The 22,469-nt window shown below is 46.7% G+C and overlaps 1 long non-coding RNA gene across 1 annotated transcript; it reads left to right on the top strand.

The window, feature by feature from the left end:
• The first annotated feature begins 710 nt into the window (after nt 1–710).
• LOC119390370 (uncharacterized) lies at nt 711–2,166 on the top strand. Its single transcript, XR_005183293.2, has 2 exons — nt 711–821; nt 1,462–2,166. It is a non-coding gene; the product is annotated as an uncharacterized LOC119390370 (long non-coding RNA).
• Nucleotides 2,167–22,469: the final 20,303 nt, after the last annotated feature.

Genomic DNA, 22,469 nt, shown 5'->3' on the forward strand with positions numbered 1-22,469 from the left:
GGTTGGGGGGGGGTGAATATAAATATTGTGGCCGGGGGAGGGTGTAACATTAACTAGTAAACACCGAGATAATGGCTCATGGTCATCAAAAAGACCTCTGCGTACGATGGTGGTCTCACATATAGTAGTGAGCCAGCTATGCTCGGGAATTACAGATGGGAAGCTTCTGCGTTAGGAAGCACCGCGTAACGTAAGAATCGCGTTCGCTGATGTCTAAAGCCGGAGTCTTACCGAAACTTCTTACCGAAATGAAGGCGTTTTAGTCAGTCCGAAAGTTAACACGCAAGAAGTTAGTTGCTAATCAAGGCAGGCGCCCGTAAGTCCCCGTTTAATGCTCCGTATGTATTCGGTCGTATTAGTTGATTGGGCAGACTGTTTTTAGCTTTGAACCTTAGTCAACTACAGTAAGGATGAAAAAAAAAAACGCGAACATGCGGCACCTACGTTCTTTGTTTCGCATTTATTTTCATGTGGCTGTAGGCTGGATGGCGACAAAAAGCTACTCGTCACTCCATATGATACAATCAAGAACCATCTAGCATCTTTTTATTGCCACCAAAGTCAGACCCCCCCCCCCCCCCGTACTTGTTCTTCAACGCGGGGACTAATGGTCTGCCTAATATGTATTATGTTTGCACTTGGAAAAGAAAGCTGAATGCAACGTACGTTATTGAGCGTTCAATATATGCTCCGTATTTTTCCACTTTTTCTTGCCTACGCAGTCTAAGGTGACGCTCGAGGACGGCAAGCTTGTTCAGAAGCAGTCCGGTGACAAGGAGGTGACCATTGTCCGGGAGGTCAAGGACAACCAGCTCCACGTGGTAAGGCTTCTTTTGAACGCACTGTTAAGCCGAATATTACGTTGTACGAGCACGTTACGTTTATGCAGTAGCAAAGCGACTGACTTCACCGCATTAATATGCCCTTGTAAGCCTGAAAACACGCAAAAAACGAAACTTTACTGGTGTCGATGGCGACAGTGGTGAAATTACCATGCAAGCTGACCGCAACGGCCATGAACCTTGCTTGAACAGCGTTTAATGTCTGTATTTTTCTTTTATTCCGAGGGTTCCACTGAGCCTTGATATCTTTTTTTTTTCTAGGGTAGAGTTTGCGGAATAAACAAGAGAAAAGCGAGATCTGTGACGTCGCAATGTCGTAGGGACATCTCGGCATGAAATTGGAAGGAAAGAGAGGGATGTTTGGCGTATTATTTTCAGATGAAAACGTGCCGCCTTGTAGATCGGAGTAAATTTCACACAAGTAAACGGTGAATAATTGTAGTTACTGCAGGGCGGCATGCTCAAGACCAAAGCAACTTGAGCACTTGTTGCTTAGGTTCCGTGAAGTTATGTGCTTTGAGCATACTATGGAGAACTGTCGTGCACTGTTGCGTTCCGTGTGAGTCTGCACTCGCTAGTTAGAACAGTTCTCTACACCTCGCCTTCTCAATGCGCGCAGGTCTGCTCCATCGACGACGTCGTCTCCACCCGCAAGTACCTGAAGGAGTGAGCTCTGATCTCCTTTAAACTTAGGGCCGCTGGCCCGCGCCCCGGGTTCGAGGCTGTGAACGAGGAGGTTTCTTGGCTCACTCTGTTTGTACCACGGTGGACCTGACTCTTCGTTCGCCCTCTCCCGGTTGTGTGTGTGGGGTCTGTCGCGGCGTCAAGCTTCCACCGGGGACGACGATGGTTCCAGCTGGGGCCCATCCAACAACGAAGTCTTGTCTGTCTTCGAGCTTTGGTGAACCCCGCGGGGCTGCCCGCGTCTCGCCACCAGTTCCAAGTTTTTGTTTTGTTTTGTTTTTTTTTTGTTTCTGCTGCCCAAAGACAATCCGCGTCAACCCACCTCGACTATCGTTTTCTTTTTCTCGTCTTGTGTTTCCTTCCTCCCCGTGTAAAAGCTGAGTTAAAAAGTTGCGTGTTTGTGCAGTTGTACATTCGCGTATGAAAGGGCCAAAATAATTTTAAAAGTTTACTGTCATTCTTCTTTCGAGAAATTTGCTGTACCGTTTTCGTTTCGCCACTCGCGACGGTCCACAGAGTGGATCCGCGTTCGTGTTACTGTTCATTCCTTTGTCCCTCTGTGTACCCGAAGAGATTTTCCTGTGTCGAGTATGTCTTTTTCTTTTTTTTGAACAGATCAAATAAATGGCTTTTTTTGATACTCTTTGCCTTCGTCAATTCGCAGGAGTGCGTTTCAGTTTCACCTTTCTTAAACGACTGTAGACGTATGACATTAATGTAATGGGTAGCTACGCATACCACTTTGCGTCCGTTCACTCAAAGTATATCTGTTCTGAACACAAAAAGGAATAGCCTGCACAACGTGACACACACACGAGCGCGCGCACACACACCTGCGCTCGTGTGTGTTAGGTGTTGCGTGTGGGTCGGTTGCGCAGGTTGTTCGTTTTTGCGTTAAGATGCACCAACTCGCCCAACAAGTTCTATCTGTTCTGTGTTAATCTTACAATTCCCTCACGCGATGAGCTAAATTACTCAAGATGAAAGGCTTGTTTCAGTGCATGTTTTTACTTCCTTTGAGCCACTGATGTTAAACCCTCCTTTTACTGGTGTCCATCGTGGATAAATTTTCTTACTGTAGTTATAAAACACGAGAATAAGACTAGGCCAACTATGAGCATATTTCTAGATAAATACTTGCAGACTGAAACGTAACAAGTTGTATGGTAGCAGCGCCGTCTACACGCTATCCGAGAATTCCGTTCATAATGCAAATTTCTGTATGTATCGTTTTTTAATGCAGTGGTCTGGCGTCGAAGCATAAGAGCACTGAATTTCCCTCTCAGATTTCGTTTGCGCTGTTTAGTATTCGCAATGACCAATGTTCAATATTCGTAGCGAACTATAGGTGACTTCAGGGATAATCTAAGATGGCTCAACCCTACTGCTACTATAAGGAAAGATAGGACAAGCGGACGCAAGCCATGTGCCGCTTTCACCGGATATTCATGAGCCGTGCTAAAGTTGATATCAGACCAAAATACTTCTCAAATAGCAGAAAGCGCTGAATGCTAGGCGCCTCATTTTTGGCCGCGGTATGAAAGTTTTTATATTTCAGCTCTGTGACCGTGCATGAACGCTGCTTTGCGAAATCCTGTGCGTGCTACAGAAAACCGCGTGAATGAGAACTGACGTGTGAACTGATCGGCACTCCGAGGTACGTATCGAGCCTGCCTGGTGGATTTGCTGCATTACAAGGCCGCTAGCGAGTAACGCCATCCTAGCTGCACAGGCCCGGTGGTTCACCTGACATCAACTTGGTGGCGTGACAGTCTATGTGCATTGCGAAGAGTTGCCATTTCAGCTTTTCCCGAGCCGTGAGAGCATCGTCAAGTGAGCTTCATCGAGAGTTGAGAAATCCTTGTACAGGGAATGTCGTTAGAGCCAACGTTTCGGGAAGAGTACTTGTCGACAGCGATGTTTTCGCATCACTACTGCCCTGACGAAGAGGAGTCCTCTAGGTGAAACGTTGATTCTAGCGGCATTTGTTTTGCGTGTTCTCACGACTTCAAGCCCCAATCTTTCCCTGAACTTTTTGTACTCGATAGGGAGAGGTGGCTCTTTGGTTAGCAAACAGCAATGCTTAATTCTTATTCATGTGGTGAAGATGCCAGCGCCTTATTGGCGTTTTGTATTGCCAAAGTTATGGCCGCGAAATAGTCTTAACACATCCGCTTTAAATCGCGTTGCTTCTTAATTTAGCGATGTAGTCAGCGTGCCTACTGCTGAAGCGGGTTATGCTACCAAGCAACACGGCCAATCTTGCCACAACGTTCTGTTAGTTTCCAAAAACCACAGACCAGAATGCTTATGGCCCGTACGAGGCAGCCACCATTAGCGGAGAGAAGCGGTCTATGGTACCCTGGAAAAATTTATTCTACACTGTAACTATGTAACAAGGAGCAAACTTAATGCCAAATATAATGCTTTACAGAAGATGTTCATGGTGAAGATGAGCAGCGCGAAGCACAGAAGTGCGGAAGTGCACGCAAGGAGGGACTGAGGAAGTGAAAGAGTGACGAACACGAGCTTCTCTCGCTTCCTCGGCAAAGAAGGAAAAGAGAGAGAGAATCAAGGAAGAAGAGGGAAGTGAAACAGACGCACGTCCGGTTTGCTACCCTGCACTAGGGGAGAACGAAAAAATTATACATAGAAAGAGGCCTGTGGCGCGGGGCCAGCTTGTTGTGCAAGTCCCATCTAGCAGTGCTGGCTACCCTCAGTCCAGGACACCACACGCAGTTGCCGCCGTGCGTGCCCTGTCGATCACTCATAATCAAGGCTACCGCTGGGGCCAGCAACTCCTCCCACCGCTCCACACTCGCTTCGTCAATGGGAGGTAGGCCGGGTATGGCCCGGAATGTCCATCTAGTGTGCATTGGTGTTTCTCGGAGCACCATGGGCAGCACGCAGGTTATTCCGTAGGGTGATTTTATTGAAGAAATGTAAGTTTGGGTAGGTTCCGGTCTGGGTTAAGCGCCAGCTGACAGCTTCCTCCTTAGTGAGCTTCTTGTGGGGGAGGGAGTAGATACGCCTGAGTTCCTTGTAGTAATTTAGTATGACCGCATATTTGCACGGGACCGGGATAGGCTCCTCCGAGGCAGGGTCACAGCGTGCTTGGTCGGTTGTGTACCCTCGAGCCACCCTGTCTGCCTCCAAGTTTTCTTCCATTCCCATGTGACCTGGCGTCTGTATTATCCGGTGCCGGATTTCTTCGTTGCCTGTACTTCCGCACTTCTGTGCTTCGCGCTGCTCATCTTCTTCGTGAACTAAACCAATTCGCCCACATCGCCATTCTTATACATATGGCGCAACGTAACTATAGAATGCAGTACAAAAGCAGCTGCTCGCGTATGCGGAGGCTGTTTGCAGTGCACGTAGACACTGAGCTCACTGAACGCGCATTTCATCGATATTTGTTATTCGCAATGCGTAAGATGTCCTGTTTTCTACGTGCATAAGATATACGTATCAGCACGTGCACACACACGCCCGTGCGTGTCTACAAGGAAGTACAGCGGGCTGTGACTTCCTCGAGGCCTTCCTCCTGGACCAGGTTACATATTCAAGCAACGGAAGTTTTGAAGATCAATTGATGACCAGCAGAACATTGACACACCTATCCTGTAATACGCAACTATACATCTTGAATGCATGAGCTTGGGACTTAGCTTGAGGTTTAATGATTGAAAGCTGGCAAAAAAAAGATGATAGGCGATAACCGTTTGGGGCCCCTCCTCCAGGTCTTCACTGGCACGAGCGGCTCGCTGGGCTTGGTCAAGAGAGCCAATTGGCTGTCCCGTGTGCCGTCCGCAAACCATAACTACCTCCCACTGCCTTTTGATTCGTGATATCAGAAAAGATAATCCTAGTTCTTGGAGATTGAGAGAGTGAGCCCTAGGGTGCCGACTGTTAATTTGAGGGCGAAAAAAAAGAAAAGGCCCGGGAGTGACACCCTGGGGACCTCCCAAGTAGGATAGCCTTAAGTATATTTCAACTTCGAGAGCGGTCATGAGCAAAAGAGGCAAATTCATCTAGGAGGACGCCTCCTGATTTCAGAAAAATGGTTTTGCATGTTGAGTCCTCATCCCAGTCATGACTGTGAAGGCCACCTTTCAGACTTTGCCAATAATTAAGCGACGCCTGTTAGATGTCCTCTGTACGCCTCCACTTAAATGCGGGATGTGTGGATTCTTTAGGACGTCAGTAGAAGATATTGTGTTGTCTGGATGACTACCAGTCACTAAACACGGCTGTTTTGCCACACTACTTGGCATAAACGCTCTGCAAAATATCGAAACCTGCCGTTGGTCTTCAATTTTACATCCTTCATGACTCGCTGAAAGCCATATTCACCGTAGTTAAATGAAGGACACTGTCATCAATTACATTCCCGGCCCCAAGCACAAGGAGTTATCATCAGCCTGACTACGCCCACTGCAGAGCAAAGGCCTCTCCCATGTTTTGCCAATAAACCCGGTCACGTGCTTGCAGCAGCCATGTTATCCTCGCAAGCTTCCTAGTCTCATCTGCCCACCTAACTTTCTGCTTTCCCCTCGCGCGCGTGCCTTCTCTTGAAACCCTGTCTGCTATTTTTAATGACCAGCGGTTATCTTACGTTCGCGCTACATGCCCCGCCCATGCCCATTTCTTTTTGATTGCGACTAAGATGTCCTTAACACCCGCTTGTTTCCTGACCCACTCTGCTCGCTTCTTGTTCCCTAAGGTTACACCTACCATTTTCTTTTGTGTGGCTCGCCGCATCGTCCTCAATTTAAGTTGAACCCTCTCCGTAAGTAAGTACCAGTAAGTATATGGATGCTGGAAATCTTGGTGGACATGGTGGAAACAATAGTGGACAAGGTGGAAAGAATAGTGGATGTGGTGGAAGCTGTGGTGGTCATAATGGCTGATGATGGCGAGAGTGGAAAAAATGGTGGCAGATGGTGGTGGTGGTGGCGAGCTTCTTTTGGTGTTAAGTGGAAGATGCTGGCTGATGGTGGCGAGCAAAACATGTTTTGGTGGATGACTTGGTGAACGAGCTGGATGACGGTGGCAGGATGGAAGCATGGTGGATGACGGTGGCATGATGGAAGTGTACGTGACATTATGTGAAGTCGCTGTTAGTTCTAATGTTTTCCTCTTGTATGTGCAGAAATATATGCAGTTCAAAGAAGCCAACACCGATCATTAAGCTTTCCAGCACTATTTTTTTTATTCATGCGGCGCCAATAACCGCCACAAGTTTTCTGGAGCACAGCAGTCGTGAATGTTTTACATTTTGCGCCCGTACTTATCAAGTTTACATCCGCGATGTGCTGCTGCATTTTGGTGTTTACAAGTCTAAAAGTGTCGGTGTGAACAGCGACAGTAACTGCGTTACATCGCCGCGCATTTGCCGAGAAGTAAATGAGTCCTTCCAGCGGGGAGACCAGAAAACAGCCTCCGCTTGGTAATGCCACGCTAGAAACGCAACTGTGGCATTTCTTGCACACTCACTTACCTCAGCGGCACTTTAAGGTAATAGTGAAAATGCATGCAAAGCTAAAATGCACAAACTTTTACCTTCGGCCTGCGTCGAGATAAGCCCCACCAAATATGACTTCCACCATCATATTCTACCACCATGATTGCCACCAAAGGTTAGGCACAGCGTACCGACCGAGTCCGTCTACGTGTTATTGGCGCTTCTGGGTTTCAGTATACACGATTCCGATGAGTACGAATGACTTTACAGCACACCTGTGGCATCAGCTAACCTAAATGAAGCATTTTTTTCTTGTGTACAGTGTCCGCACAAGGAGCGATGAGCATAGACGCGACGCGCTTCCAGCAAACGCCTCCGGTCACCAACCGCCGCCGGTCGCACTCGCCGGCGTTTCTCTGACACGTACGCGAGAACATAGACTTGTCAATTCGTGCGCCTTACTGAACCAATACGATGGCGTATTTCGCCCGCGCACCGCACTTGTTTTGCCCCAGCTGTTATGCAGTTGTAGCCAATGATACAGCGTCAGATCAGTGCGCTGGCACGGCTGCGCTGTACGTTGCGCGAAAAAAAAAAAAAACATCAGAATACTCAATTAATTGTACGCGCGTATTTATCGAATGAGATTAGAATCGACAGAAAGCCTCTGCACATGTCGCACTTTGGAAAAAGTGAGAAACGTCTATTAAAACTTCGCAGTAACACCCGGTTGACTATACTCGCGCTACTCGCTCCACTTGACATATTTCTTTAGTGTTACGTTGTGAATTCTAAATGAAAGTTAGCGCTGTTGCCATTATCGACGTGCCATTCGTTACCTTCAGCAGTTTGTTTGCGTTTAATAACTACGCATGTTTTAGTAGGATGTGAAGATCGCGTCTGCCTCCAGTATGCGACATACAAAGCTGAAGCCAAACGGTGTATTAGTATGTTGACTAGTCATTTTACAAGTTGCTAGGCAAGTGTCAGCGTGGCGTACTGCTGGAACGGGGTGTTCTTCTGGGACATATTACAGAGAACTTTGAAAAAAGAGTTACCGTTAAGTCCACATGGCATCCGTTTTCTTTCTGTTAGAAATGATGATGGAGTACCTTTTGATCTAGTCATGCTCCTGGGCCTGCATAGTATATGGCAAACTCGAACTGCCTTTGACAATGCGGATGTACAAGTGAGATCTGTACGGGAATATTTCTGCGAATCAGTGTGCCGTTTTCTTGAAGTGCTGAAAGGGCAGGAGGATGTACCAGAGTGGATTTCACGAGTGGAACTATTGTTGCGCATGCCAAAGTTTTGATTGTAGTCAGCTCAGTGCTGACGGTTCATAATGCGCTTTGTAATTGTATAGCTGTACCCTTGTTTTTTTTGTTTTTTTTTGTGAATATGTAAATAGTCTCGATTTGCAAGGCAATAAAGAAAAAAAAAAAAAAGTCAGCGTGGCGTAGTGGAAAAGTACTCGGCTCGGGATCCGTAGGTCGCACGTTCGATTCCCGGTGGCGGAAGTTTTTTTTTTTTTGCATATTTCTTTTTTTTTGTACTAGTGCTTTCTACATCGCCTTCTATACAATTATTCATGTGTGACGGCTAGGCACGATAGTGCCGACGCTGTAGAGCCGTTTTACGCTCCGTCATTCTCCATCCATGATACGCCAGCATACACCACGTGCCACCATCTTCCAGCACCATAATCCACCATAATGGTGGATGGTGGAATCCACCATTCCTCATGGTGGAAGAATTTTCAATAGGCAGCTGTTATATGTACCTTTCTCGTGAGGGATGGCGCTAAACTACCATGCATGATTTGGGAATGCCTGCCGAATGTGATCCACCCCATTCTTATTCTTCTAGTTATTTCAGTCTCATGGTTCGGTTCTGCGGTCGCTACCTGTACTAATTAGACGTCTTCCTTTGCCACTTCCAGTGCCTCGCTACCTATCGCAAAGCACTGTTCTCTTTCGATACTGTTGAACATTAGTTTTCTGCATATTAATCTTTAGACCTATCATTTTGCTTTCCTTGTCCAATTGAGTAATCATGATTTGCATTTCGTGCCCTTTGTTACTCATCAAGGCAACGTCATCAGTGAATCGCAGGTTACTAACGTACGCTCCATTAACTCTTATCCCTAACTGTTCCCAATCTGGGACACTGAAAACCTCCTGTAAGCACGTGGTGAACAGCATTGGGGAGATCGTGTCTCCCTGCCTTACACCCATCTTCATTGGAATTTTGTCGCTTTCTTTATGGAGCATTATCGTGGCCGTGGAGCCGTTGTAGATTTCCCCCAGTATTTTTCGTCGACACCCTCATTCTGTAGTGCCTGCATGACTGCTGAGATTTCGACCGAATGAAATGTCTTCTCGTAATCTATGAAGGCTTTATACAGGGGTTAGTTATATCACGCGTATTTCTCTATCACATGATTGATAGTGTGAGGATAGCCTGCTGTAGAGTAGCCTGTACAAGATCCTGCTTGGTCCTTTGGTTCGTTGAATTCTAAGGTGGCCCTAATTCTATTAGCTATTACCCTTCTGAATAGCTTGTACGCAACGGACAGTAAACTGATCGGCATGTAATTTTTTCAAGTCCTTGCCGTCCCCTTTCTTATGGGTTAAGATGATGTTAGCATTCATTCAAGATTCTGGTACCCTCACAGTCAAGAGGCACTTCGTATAAAGGGTGGCCAGTTTTTCTAGCACGATCTGACCACATCTAGAGATCCGATATTACCTGATCCTCACCAGCGGCTTTGCATCTTCGCATTCCGTCCAAGGCTTTCCTTACCCTGTCGTTACTGGTGGGCTATCCACTTCATCTGGGCTACTACTACTTCTTACACTATCGTCCTGGTTGTCCTGGCTACTGTACAGATCTCTGTAGAACTCCTCAGCTACTTTAACTTTCTTATCCATATAAGTAGTGACGTTGCCTTCCCTGTCTCGGAGCGCATGCATCTGGCTTTTGCCTGTGGCCAGTCTTCAACCGCTTTTACGCTTCGTCCGTTCTTTGGAAAGTGTTCAATTCTCTCCATATTATGTCTTATTATGTCGGCTACCTTACGTCTATTGACTAAGGAGTTGTAGTAAATAGCAAATACGCAATGACACAGTGTCATAAGTTTTATACAGTAGTCAGGTTATGGATTCGTTTGAAGACTGACCTTAAATGCGACTTAATACAATGCTAACAAAAACGGCACAAGAAGTGTACACTATGAATCAGTCCCCGAAAAGGCACAATAGTTACTATATTTACAGTTTCAGGTGATCGATAAGTATAGTTGTGTTTCGTAGACTGTTACACCTTGAGTTTTCTATATGAAAAATGGTCTAATGGCTCGATTCATGGAAAAAAAATTGGCCGCGTATCTGCGTGCTTCGCTGCAAATGTCGTGTAAAGACGATAGAAGAGGCGCTGTGTGAGATATAAACGCCATCTGGCAATACGTCGGGAAACATGAGTGCTGTGTTGCGTGCTGGTAGTCCCGGCGCAGCAGCAGGCGAAGACCTTTGCAGAGAAACGTCCGCACTCAACGAGTACTCTCCACACACTCTTTTATTTACACGTCGCCTGGGTAAAACAGGAACGCCAGAGCGGCGCCCACAACCGGCAGCCTGAAGGCCGCCCACAACGCTGCTTTTTCATTTTTTAAATATTTTTTTTCACCTTCTTGGCCTTCTCAAAACTAAAGTTTTTCGACACCAACCCATGGCATTCGTACAGTGCAATACAGAACCGAAACCGAAACACAACAATGAGCTTGTGCGAAGGGCACGGAGGAAGGCAAATTTCAGCGCAGTCGCATTTTCAGCTTTGTTGAAACAGCGCTCACTAGACGACGATGAAGTAAAAGAAGGCACAGGACAGGCAGCGCCTGTCCTGTGCCTTCTTTTACTTCGTCGTCGTCTAGTGAGCGCTGTTTCAACAAAGATGAACGCATACCAACTCGCTCAAGCTTCCATTCTTATGCATTTTCAGCGCAGCTTAAGAAACTAGGGTCCTTAAAATTACGTATGTATGCATTTTCTATTAAAGGAACACGCCACCTAATACTTACCTAGTGATGTTGCACCTCAGATATGCATGATATTACTTTTTGATCGACAACGTTCACAAGTATGAACAGCCGTACCAGTTCAAGACGGCTGGCCCTTGGGCAAGTGGTTCAACTTTGGCCGAGTGGCTGAATCGAGGGACGTGCCGACAAACAGAAAGACAGACAGACAGAAAGACAGACCAAAATTTGTGCGTTTAAGTTCCCCAAGAAAGACTATCGTCTTTAAAAATTGCGACGTTTGATTCCACCCCATGTTCGTATTTGTTTTGTCATGTATGACTGGTTATAGTCATGTGTGCACGCCTGGCTACGCATGTTCGAATCCCGCCGCCTCACCAGAATTCTTTTTCCGCCGTGATTTTCTCTTTCTTTATATCTTTCTTCCCGTCTCTCTGTTTATTTCTCCCTTTCATTCTCTCTCTTTGAGCTCGTTCTCTTCATTCACCCATCAGGATTATTACAGGCCACGCCGGAGCAATCGGCGCACGTGTTCTGGGAGCGAAGCAGAAGAGGAAGAAGAGGACGAAGAGAGCGCGTAACGGTTCCTGATGATGATAGCTACTGTTTTCACTGCCAGCCGCAACGAAAAGCTTCAAGAGCTCCGCTCTTAAAAAAAAAAAAGAGAACTGATGAAGGCATTTTCAATCGTGAGTGCTGGATATTGCGAAATTCAAAAAGGTGACGAGACGTATACGGTACGCAGCTGGAGTAGAAGTTTGTGACGTAGCGCGGAAAAGTTATGACGTAGTCGGTGGAAAACGGCAAGAAATTTGGCGGTGGAACGTTAACGGTTTGAGTCCTGGCGTGATTTAATCGTACCAGCAGTTTTCCTTTACGGTTGCTCGAAGAAGAGGTGATTCTTGTGGCGCGATTTTACACAGAATCTAAGGTGTAATTTAAGCAAGACTGGTGGTTGGCCTAGGCTGCTGATGTGTATTTAAGTTTGCGAGTGTGACGAAAGCTCGCCTGTTCCGGATGAAACACACGAAAAGAAGAGATCACTACACGGACCGAAATGACCATTGGACGGGCGAATTTCGGTTTCGCCTAGTCATATACCGCTTCAGTGTAAAATGTTTTGTCCCTGGAACAAAAATCCGCACAATGTCGGGCCGGGCTCAGTCTCTGAAATGTGGTCCGTACCCAGCTCAAGCCGTAGGTGATGCGGCCAGCACCGCAGGTTGTTGTCGAAACGAATTTAACCCATTTAAACATTGCTTTGTTGAATAACTCTTCAGTCCGAGATCTATCAGCTCAGACTGCCCTATGGCAGTCTGCGATTGGTGTTTCACAATTCCGAAAAAGCGTGAAAAATGTTTCACAAATCCCGGAATGTAACGTTTGCATGATGTGAGCATATTTTATCATGCCGTTTCAAAATATGTATACGGCCGTTGTAGTATTATAAACCGCTCATCAGTGCAGGGTGGTTGTACTTCAGTGTAGCTATGCTGTCTTTGTCATATACGATGACATTGGTGTTGGTTGATTTGCAGTCACCTCATCTGACCGGAATTCACAATCGGCAAATGTTTTGCATGCGTCAACAATTTATACGAAGATCCTTTTTAGAATGAAACTTGAGAAAATCTTTGTACTTCGATTTTTTTTTAGAGGTACGTCCGTGACCCGATGGTCATCTATATATTTCGAATAATCCCAGGCGAGTAGAAAACTGAGTTCATCGAGGAGGAGGAGGAATAAACTTATTAGGAGAAACCAGCACTCCTATATTTTTTTCTGTATTTACCTGCCGCGGGGTCTTAGCAGGTGCGGTGTTGCTGTTGTTGGACGTTGAGGCTCTCCCGATTGCCCCGGTTTCCTCGCGTCCTGGCAGGCGGTTGCAAACCTCGTGTTCAAGAAGAGCTGCTGTTGGAGGGAACCGTACTGAGGAGCCGATGAAGCGTACAAGAGGCTTACATGTTTACAGCTTGACAGGACGTTCCAGAATCCTGCGGGTCACTTTGCTGGCACCGCTTCCAGCGCGCGCGCGCGCGCACGCGCACACCCACACACACACCACACACACACACACACACACACACACACACACACACACACACACACACACACACACACACACGTATTGTGCTCGCAACGATGTCGCATCGGGGAACACATGCCTCCAGTATGCGGGGTGTGGTGAGTCCTTCGTTTCGCTCCTCGGGCCGACCACCCATGCTGTCGAATGGCGGCCGTAGGCCAGGCAAATCCAATGGTATGTGTCTGGGCAGCTGGCGCTGATTTGAGCGTAGGCGGCGTATTAGCCGGAGAAGCATAGCGCGGTGGTCCGACGTCCGTCTTCGGCGGAAACTCGGCGTCGCGGCCTTTCATGGGGCACAAAGGCGCCATGTGTCGCATTTCCGCTCCGGCACCAGCGACAATGGCGTTGTTTCGAGCAATTGCAACCATGCACCTCCTGGTGCATGAGAAACGGCCGGGCGCCTTCGCGCTATTCCTTGTCGCCGCAAAATGAAGCGGCTGCCTTTATTCCGTCTTGGCGCTTCGCGGCAAACGGTGCCTCGCCGATCGCAACACTGCGCTACAGTGAAGGCGTGCGTTCGATTCACGACCGCGGTGGCCACATCCCGATGTGGGTGATACGCGAGAACACCTGTGTACTTAGATTTATGTGCGTGTTAAAGAAAGCCAAGAGGCCAAAATTTATCTCGGTGCCCCCGACTACTGTGCCCGCGATATTATTATTGTTATTATTATTGATAGTTTGAGTGTTCAAAGAACTGAGAGAGCGGAAACAAGAACGACGGACGAGGCAGAACCACACAACACGAGCGCTCACTAACAAATGGTTTTGTGACAGGCTCGAAGAGCACATTTGTGCACAAAATGCGCACACCGAAAAAGATTAGCATGCCAACAAGAGTAGCATACGGAGCGTGTAATCGGGGCACTCCTATAAGATTTATCAACATCGTTAAATTCACAGTCATATAATCGACAAGCAGGGAATAAGGCAGAAATTTTTCGGGGGTGGGGGGTTCAACTATCCTTAATGTATATTGTCACGTGGTCGTGACGTTGAAGAGGGCAGCAGTCTGCAGTGCTGGACAGTATCGAAGATACATGTACCTTAGATACTATCTTAGATACTCTTTGGTTATCTTGTATCTGTATCACGATACGTCTCGCAAAGCGAGTATCTGTATTAACGCGATAGCGTTAAAGAGCTCGTGTCGCAGAAATTCCGCCGTCGGCGTCGGTGACGGCGCAGTTGGTTGTGAGCGAAAAATCATCATCTTGTCCGTGACCGAAAAATCGAAAAAGCTGCAAATAAAATAAATAATAAAAATGTAGGGCCTGAGTGAGAATCGAACCCAGGCCGTCTGCGTGGCAAGCAGGTGTTCTACCACACAGCCACGCCTCTTTTTTTTTTTTTTTTTTAAAAAACACACAGCCACGCCTCTGCTTGGAGCTGCACTGAAAGTAACTTTCATGCTTCACAAAAATACGCGTCCTGTATACGGGTGTCACAGTACGAGATGTAATATCGCAGTAGTATTGCGTGGTTCAAGCGTACATTGCCATCGGGCGTCACACCATGTCAATATCGTAACGACTTGGTGGTTTAAAGACAGCCACCCATTACAAAAGGCACACACATTACTGTGCGTATTCCCTTAAGACCACGTAGTGGGTGCATCGCAACTTGGAAAAAGTTTCTCGCGCTTAATTGCTCCTGGTTTAAAGCATGCTACCCATTACATAAGGTACACACCTTAGTGCGCGCATTCTGTTAAACACTCGTAGTGGTCGAAGTACGCACTAGGGGCAGGATATCACTATCGCGTTGAACTCTTAAAGGCAAAGCTTAAGTGTCCCCCAATTTTTCCGATACATTCAAAAATGTATCGTGTATCTTAAGATGCAAGGTACTTGTATAGAAACACCACCATGCGAAACAATAAATGCCGATCTGAATTCCGGTTCTCAAGCTGATATTGCTGCCACTAAGCCACCTGAATAAAACCAACGACAGTGACATTGTTGTATATTTCCGCCAGAGCGCTCCAGCGAGCACAGGCGATGAGGTTTACGCATCCCTACTGGTGGCGCAGAGTCACGTGATGGCGCTCAAGACATCTGCTCAAAAAAAAAAAAAAAATGCACGAACGTCTACGCGCAGCCTACCTTTCTGACACTCCTTCGTAGCCACTGCACTGTGCTGCTTACTCCAATGCGTGCGGAGTCTCGCATAAATTCTAATGCCGCTATACTGCCGCTATCGAAGTTGGTCTTGTTAAATTTATTTATTTATTTATTTATTTGTTTATTTTGGAATACTGCAGGCCTTAAAAGGCCCAGGCAGGAGGGGAAAAGTACAAACAAAAAGTACAAAGTGTGCAAGTATCGAGAATAATATACATGGAGGATTTATACAAAGCAACAACAGAGTGAATCTACCAGCAAGTAAACGAACACTAAAAGAAATGTGAAACAAGGAAAAATAATATACAATATGAAAAGATAAACAATACATGACTATTTAAAAAACTGAGTGTACTAAGAGGTGGGCTGTTCCCGTCGGCTACTGTTCGACGGAAAAAGGAATACTTAAAGATGTTGGTTCTGGTATTGTAAGGCGTTAATGTGACAGAGTAGCGATGTCTTGAGTGGTGCTTCGTTGCAAAGCCTCAGGAATATAAATAAGAACGGGTCTGCTTTGCGTCTTGCGGCTTTCACGCATCAGCGATTTGAAAGATCTTGTGGATGTAAGCTTGACCTACATACGGTGAGATTGACTTCCATGCGAATGAGATTCTAACAGCCGTCGCACTATCGGTTCCGATGTTAGATGCAATAGAACAAGAATTTACGTAACAGGAAATATTGTGACATATTGTGTCTTTGTTCTTCCAGCTGAATTATTCGAGAAGTTCTTTTAATGATAACTTGATTGTTAGCATAAATGCTCGCTTTGCTGCCCTCCGTTTGCATCCCATACATTATATAGTCCTCTGCATAGTTCTCGCCCGTCTTTTAACGCGATAGCATTGGGGAGCTCGTGTCACAAAAATACCGGTGTCGGCGACGACGTCGGTGACGGCGTCGTTGGTTGTGAGCAAAAAATCGCCTGTGAACGAAAAATAGAGAAAAATGCAAAAAAATAAACACAAAAAAATCTTCGGTCCCATCGAGGATCGAACCCGGGCCGTTTGTGTGGCAAGCAGGTGTCATACCACAAAGCCACGATGTTTTTTTTTTTTTTTCTTTCATGGTATTTATTACAAATGTGTGTAACTAGCATACATAGCGAACAAAATATTCAAGGCGGTCTCTACAAGCGTACAAGCGTTACACAGAAGTCCTAAAAGGGTATTAAAGCTATACATTTCATGAAGAGTGGATACCAATCCGGTTGAAACTCTAATTGTTTGTAAAAGTCTTTTAGCTGAAGAGCCATTTGAATGAGATGCAACCGCGATGATACCATGGGTTCCGCATGTCTGTCTAACATGCGAGTTTTCCATAAACTGTGCATACCCATTAATAATAGCATGTCAACAGGAATAGAATGGCTTTTGGGTGGCATGAGATAACGTATGCTATACGAATTTAAATCGAGTTGTTTTTTAAAAGCCCTTTGTAGAACGTCCCAGAAGAGTATGGCGTCTTTACAGCTGATGAAGCAATGTTCTATAGTTTCCGGAACTTCACAGCCACGATGTTATTTGCAACTGGTTCGGAAAAAAGAAAAACAGTACATAAATGCCATATAGTGGAAGGAGTCTCCGGCAGGTATCACGACTAAAATGAGCCCACTCGCCGATTTGTAGGCGCACTGGCGAGGCCATCTAACTACGTTTCTTGCGTGACGTCATATTTAGAATAAAGCCGGGATAGTGCAGCCATCGCCGCTAAAAACACACACGAACTTTCAAACAGCTCCAGAAATGGACACCTATGTCCATCTAGCGGAAAACATATCAAACCAACGCCTGCTTTCTAGAGGAGGCGTTGATCAAGCAGACAGCAAACGTTAGATAATGTGCTGCCATGTGTGGGGTATTGTGAGAAATACGTCTCGACTCTTGCACAGGGAAGTGCTTTAGATCGAAAACCTGTACCATTACTATAGATACATCGCGCGCGCGCGTGTGTGTCTGTGTGCGTGCGTGTGTAACAATACAGATTAATAAGTATGCACTTAGTGGTTGAAGTTCGCACTAGGGGCCGCATTTCGCTATCGCGTTCAACTCTTAAAGGGGTCATGAAGCACCCCTTGGGCTTGTTGAAAAATCACAGCATATCCACGGAGTGAATGATGATGAGTGGGCGAAGCTGCGGAGGTTCATCGGTACACCATCACCGACGTGAGATCGGGCGCGTTTATACTAAAGGTTCGATGAGAGTTATGACGACTTGCAGCTCACTTTAATTTTACATGTACGCTGTGAATTTTCATTGTTTAGAAAACCATTGCTTTAGAAAACAGCTGGCGTCTTTTCTTTTTGCTTTTAGAAAACATCTGGCGTCTTTCGTTGGTTTATTTCATCAATCAACGGCGTTTTGAACAAAATTTTTATTGTTTAATCACGCACAGGAGAAATCTCACCAGGCACTACCTTGGAGGTAAACAATGGCTGCTAATGGGAATGAGAGACAGAAGAAGTCGGCTTTTAGCTAACACTTACACTTCTACTTCTACTAACGTTTCCTACTGGAACATGCCAATGGCTGCTAATGGGGAATGACAGACAGAAGAATTCGGCTTTTAGTTAACGCGAACGCTGCGAATTTTTTATTGTTGAACAAGGCACAGGAGAAATCTCCCACCGGAACCACCTTGGAGGTCAAGATCTGGTACTAGCGTTAAGACTGGTTACGTACTACGACGGGGACAAACGGGTGCCGCTTTAAGGAGCTTCGCCCCTAAAAACACGTACCGCGGAAAGCTGACACGGCTATGAACTGCTCAGCCAAATATTGCAGTCGTGCGCGCCGCATAAAGGCTGCAAGCGGAGCGCGAAGTTGCCGTTTTCTCAGGCGCCCTCTTTTCAAACAGAGGCCGGTTCTCACTCTCGTCGGTGGGCGGAACGCCTGCCGGTTGACGTCGCGTATCTGCTTCTCCGCGTCGCAAAAGACATAGCATCCTCATTGGCTGATAGCCGACATAAATCGAGAGCGGCGTTCGGATTAGATGCGCTTCTTACCACGGGGTGCCGCCACTTGTCGGCGCCACACTCCTCAGCCTGCTAACTTTACACGGTAGCCGCACTTGCGCACGCGAATCACAGCGGGAGAGCGATCGCGTTTCACGACGCGCGCTGACGTAACTTCTTACCCCTGTGCCATCCCTCCTTGTGTAGCTTCCAGTGCGCTCGTTGGGACGAGAAAAGAGAGCAAGCGCTGAGAGCGTGCGCCAAACCTTCGTAATTCCGCTCGTTCTTGACGGATTCGAGAATTTTTGCGGCAATCGATTCGGCAAGCAGTAAACTCCAATTCTGAGGTCATTAGATCATTACTTGGAAAAGTGCTTCATGACCCCTGTAAAGCCCCCCCCCCCCCCCCCGATTGTTTATTGTACTATGTCTTTTGCAAGCTGCTGCTAAAATACGTTCCGTGCTTTATTCTTATTTTTTTTAACTGAATGCGAACGTGATTTTATTTCATATTACGCGGGCTTTTTTTAAAAGCCCGCAAATATTAACCACGCAGCATGTACGCTGCAAAAAAAAAAGGGGGGATCGGTCGTTTTTCAATGCGCTCTACCAGGCGTCGAAACGCAGTTGGCCCTAAAGCGAATATGAGAAATGTCGCATAGTTGAGCTCATTTAATTAACCAGATAACCTCAATGTAAAAATACCATAACGAGCGCCACATGAAGGTAAACCATATTGGCCTCGAGGCCCACCACTGGAAACGCCGGCGCCACCGTCGGCGTGACGTGCTTGGCAGGATCACGTGGTCTCAGCGGCCGCGTCGGCTGCTTGTGGAGCGCTGCCGCGTGCTTTGAAAACGAGTTTCAAATACCACATGCGCTGCGGTCTGTTCAAATACGGAAGTTTCCTCGCATTTTCTGCTCAATTGAAACCATTTTAACAGAGTGGCTGCCTCCGAAGGAGACGAACATGGGGCTCTACCACTCGGTGCCGCAGTGCCGGGCTTAGGCAACGGAGCCCAGTGTTAGCCTGCACCGGCAACCGTGGGACAAGAAACTGCTTGAAGCATGAGTTGTTAAGCTAAGAACCGGCAAGAAGCCATCGGCTACGAGTCTTGTGTGCAACAAGCACTTCCGCGACGAAGACTTTCGTTACTGCGTCGAGCCTGCGATGTTCGGTGAGTAGCAGACAGCGCGCACTGAGACGACGGCTCACGCGCGCTCCCCGCCGGCATATGATGCTTATCTACCACAGGATGGAAAAGGCGCTACCTTTTACCACGTGTAATGCCATCTCAGAACCCTCCCGTGCGACCTCTTGGTCGTCGGCCCCGTGCTCAGCGTCCGTACCTAACGCGGTTTTGTACGGCCTCCGTGACCGATCACGGAGGCAATGCAAAGCGACCATGACGTTGAATACGTCATGTGACGTCATAATGACGCTACATATTTTGGCGATCTGTGCCGTCATAATGACGTCATATGATAACACCATCACCGATCAAGGAGGCAATGCAAAGGGACCATGTCGTGTGAATACGTCATCATGTGACATCACGTTATGTCACGTCATGGTGATGTCATAATGAAGTTAGAAATTTAGGAGGTATGTGAAGTCATGATAACGTCATATGTTGACCTCATCACGTGACGATTATTTTTTGCGTCACTCGTCTTGACGCCGCGACGGTCAATCTTCGGGTTTGAAGAGGCATCTGGCTTTCGCCTTCGTAAGCTACGCGACGTTTGCTGGTGGACGTATGTACATAGCGAGAGAGTCAAATGCTGTGGCTGTGTGCTGCATTTATGTTGGCAATAACATTTTTTCAGTGAAGCTTGCGTTCCCTTGACGCAAACACTATGTCCTAAATTCATTTGTGTCACTCTCAAACTGACGTTGGACCTCTCCGACCCCATGTATTTTCTTGGAGCATCATTTATCTACGTAGGAAAGACGCCACCCTGTTGGCGTTAAACACGACACTGCTGCCAAAAGTGCTGGGGTGCTCGTCAAATATTTACTATCTTGTTTTGCGGCTGCTGGTTGCTGCAATAACTTCTACTTTATTCACCGCTATTTCAAGTTCACGTGGGTCCTAGTTCACAGCCGACGTATGCAGAACAAGTCCGGCGAACGTTACTGTATTTTCTTTCTTTTCCTTGACGTTGCATGCTACTACCACGCTCGGTCTCGTAGACTACTTCTCCTTCCACCAGCAATCTCGAAGTGGTGAAGTTTTGGTCTATGAATTTGACAGAGAGCGGCAAGTTCACTGGAATGCAAATGGAACGATAATTAAGGAGCATTGAAAAAAGGCGTCGCATTTACTCACGTTTTGTGTGAGCACCAAACGAAACGAATGCACTGAATAAAGAAACAGAAGCAGCGGCATTTGCCCGCTAAGAAGGCCGATCAATACGCAGTGCGAGACAACTTGTCAAATGACATTGAAACGTACTCGAATTTAGACAAAAAAAAAAATGAATCGTCGGGACGGCACCAAGTTCACAGCGCGGTGCCAAAACGCGCTCGTAGCAAAAGCGAAACCATCAGTACGAACATACATGCAGACGCTCATACATGCAGAGGCACCGTCAGTCGTCGCGAACCCGTGCGATCACTGGCTTGAGGCTTCTTTCTGTTATGCTCCGTTTGGTTATACAGGCAGTCTACTCTAACGAGATATTTCACACAATTTGCGCTCAGCGAGTGACTACCTTTCACGCAAGAAGCCGGTTCAGGGGTCTCCAACGCGGTGACCGCGTGAAGCGGGTGCTCGGTTTTCTGCAAAGAGACAGCGACTGTAGACTATCTTGTGCTTTCTCTTCATCGAAAATTATTCTTTTGACAGGAAAGAAGATATTTCTTTTCGAAAGTACCTGCAGAAATGTCCCGGAGGGCTTCCGCGAGGTGATTTTGTAGAGCGTCGACAGCAAAACCTATGGGGCGCGCGCCGGCAGCATCCTGCCTAGCACGCAATCGAGGCGCGTCCGATAGAGGGCGACTCCGTAACTCCTCGCCGCCAATACCTTTGGTTTCATTCAGCGGCTGTTTACCACTTGTTTTTTTTTTCCTTTTTTTAATATTTTGTTCTACTTACGTGAGACACCTTGTATACTTATTCACTTTGATTGTTTATTACGGAACTGCCTCGCTGCTTGACGTAGATAGAGTAGTTATCCCTTTTTTTAGGTCACCGTAAAGTATTCTTACTTTTACAGATCTGCAGGTAAGCAGAGCTAGAAGTGGCAATTGTTTGGACAGCAGGGATATTCTGCGGCGCTTTCCGCCACTACAATACGTCTGAGACGTTTCCGGGCGGCTCAAGTTCTCTCGGGAAAGAAATGGAAAAAGATTGTACGTTAGTGAATATGTTGCTAACGAACGCTTTGCGCCAGCAGATAAGTAAAATATAAAAAATTATTGCAGTTTTATGTCCTATATGAATTGCGAGCGCTAACTACGTAGCTCATCGTCTTCACACAATGCGTCACAAACGGTATCGCAGCCAACGTTGTTGCTGCTCTACACCTGTCGGTTGATGCGGTATTACGAAAACAATGATACGCTTGTGGACAAGATAAGACTGCGTTGCGGCATTTGCGCCATCGTGCGGAGGCATCTTAATAACGTTCTTGCAAGTAGATGGCAACCCGATAGCTGGTCGCCAAGTGGAGCAGCGACACCCATCATTTACAGGATGAAACTAATACACCTTCAGCAAGAAAGACGGAAATCTTGTGATACGAACAGGTATTTCGTTACAATTAAAGAAAGTTGGTCGTAGTTAAAAAAATTTTCGAGTAAACACATTTGTACACAGGCTCTTCCTGCATCATTATATAGACCTGTAATACCAAATTTGCAAATGTATCGAAGTATCTTAAGATACTGTTGGGCAGTATCGTATCGGATACAATTATTCCGGTAGTATCTTGTGTCTGTATCTCAGATATTTCTTGCCAGAGTATCTTGTATCTTATCGCGATACAATTTCAAAGTATCTTTGCCCAGCCATGGCAGTCTGCGGTTTTAGGACTAATCTTCTTATTTGGGCGAACCTGTGCCCGAGAAACGGGAAGTCAAACTAGAAGCTATACACTGCGCACTGAGAGCGGCGAACAGAGCGTCGACCGTCGATAATCCGATCCGCGGCAAGGCGCGTTGGCATTTATTCATGCGGCATCGAACATTCGAGCCTTATCGATGGTGGCCCGTTAGTTCGAGAATAAACTCAGCTGTTCGCGTTTGCGCGCTCCAGCCCAGAAGATCCCAAATG

Source organism: Rhipicephalus sanguineus, chromosome 4 (genome assembly GCF_013339695.2).
Source record: "Rhipicephalus sanguineus isolate Rsan-2018 chromosome 4, BIME_Rsan_1.4, whole genome shotgun sequence".
Taxonomy (NCBI): Eukaryota; Metazoa; Arthropoda; class Arachnida; order Ixodida; family Ixodidae; genus Rhipicephalus; species Rhipicephalus sanguineus.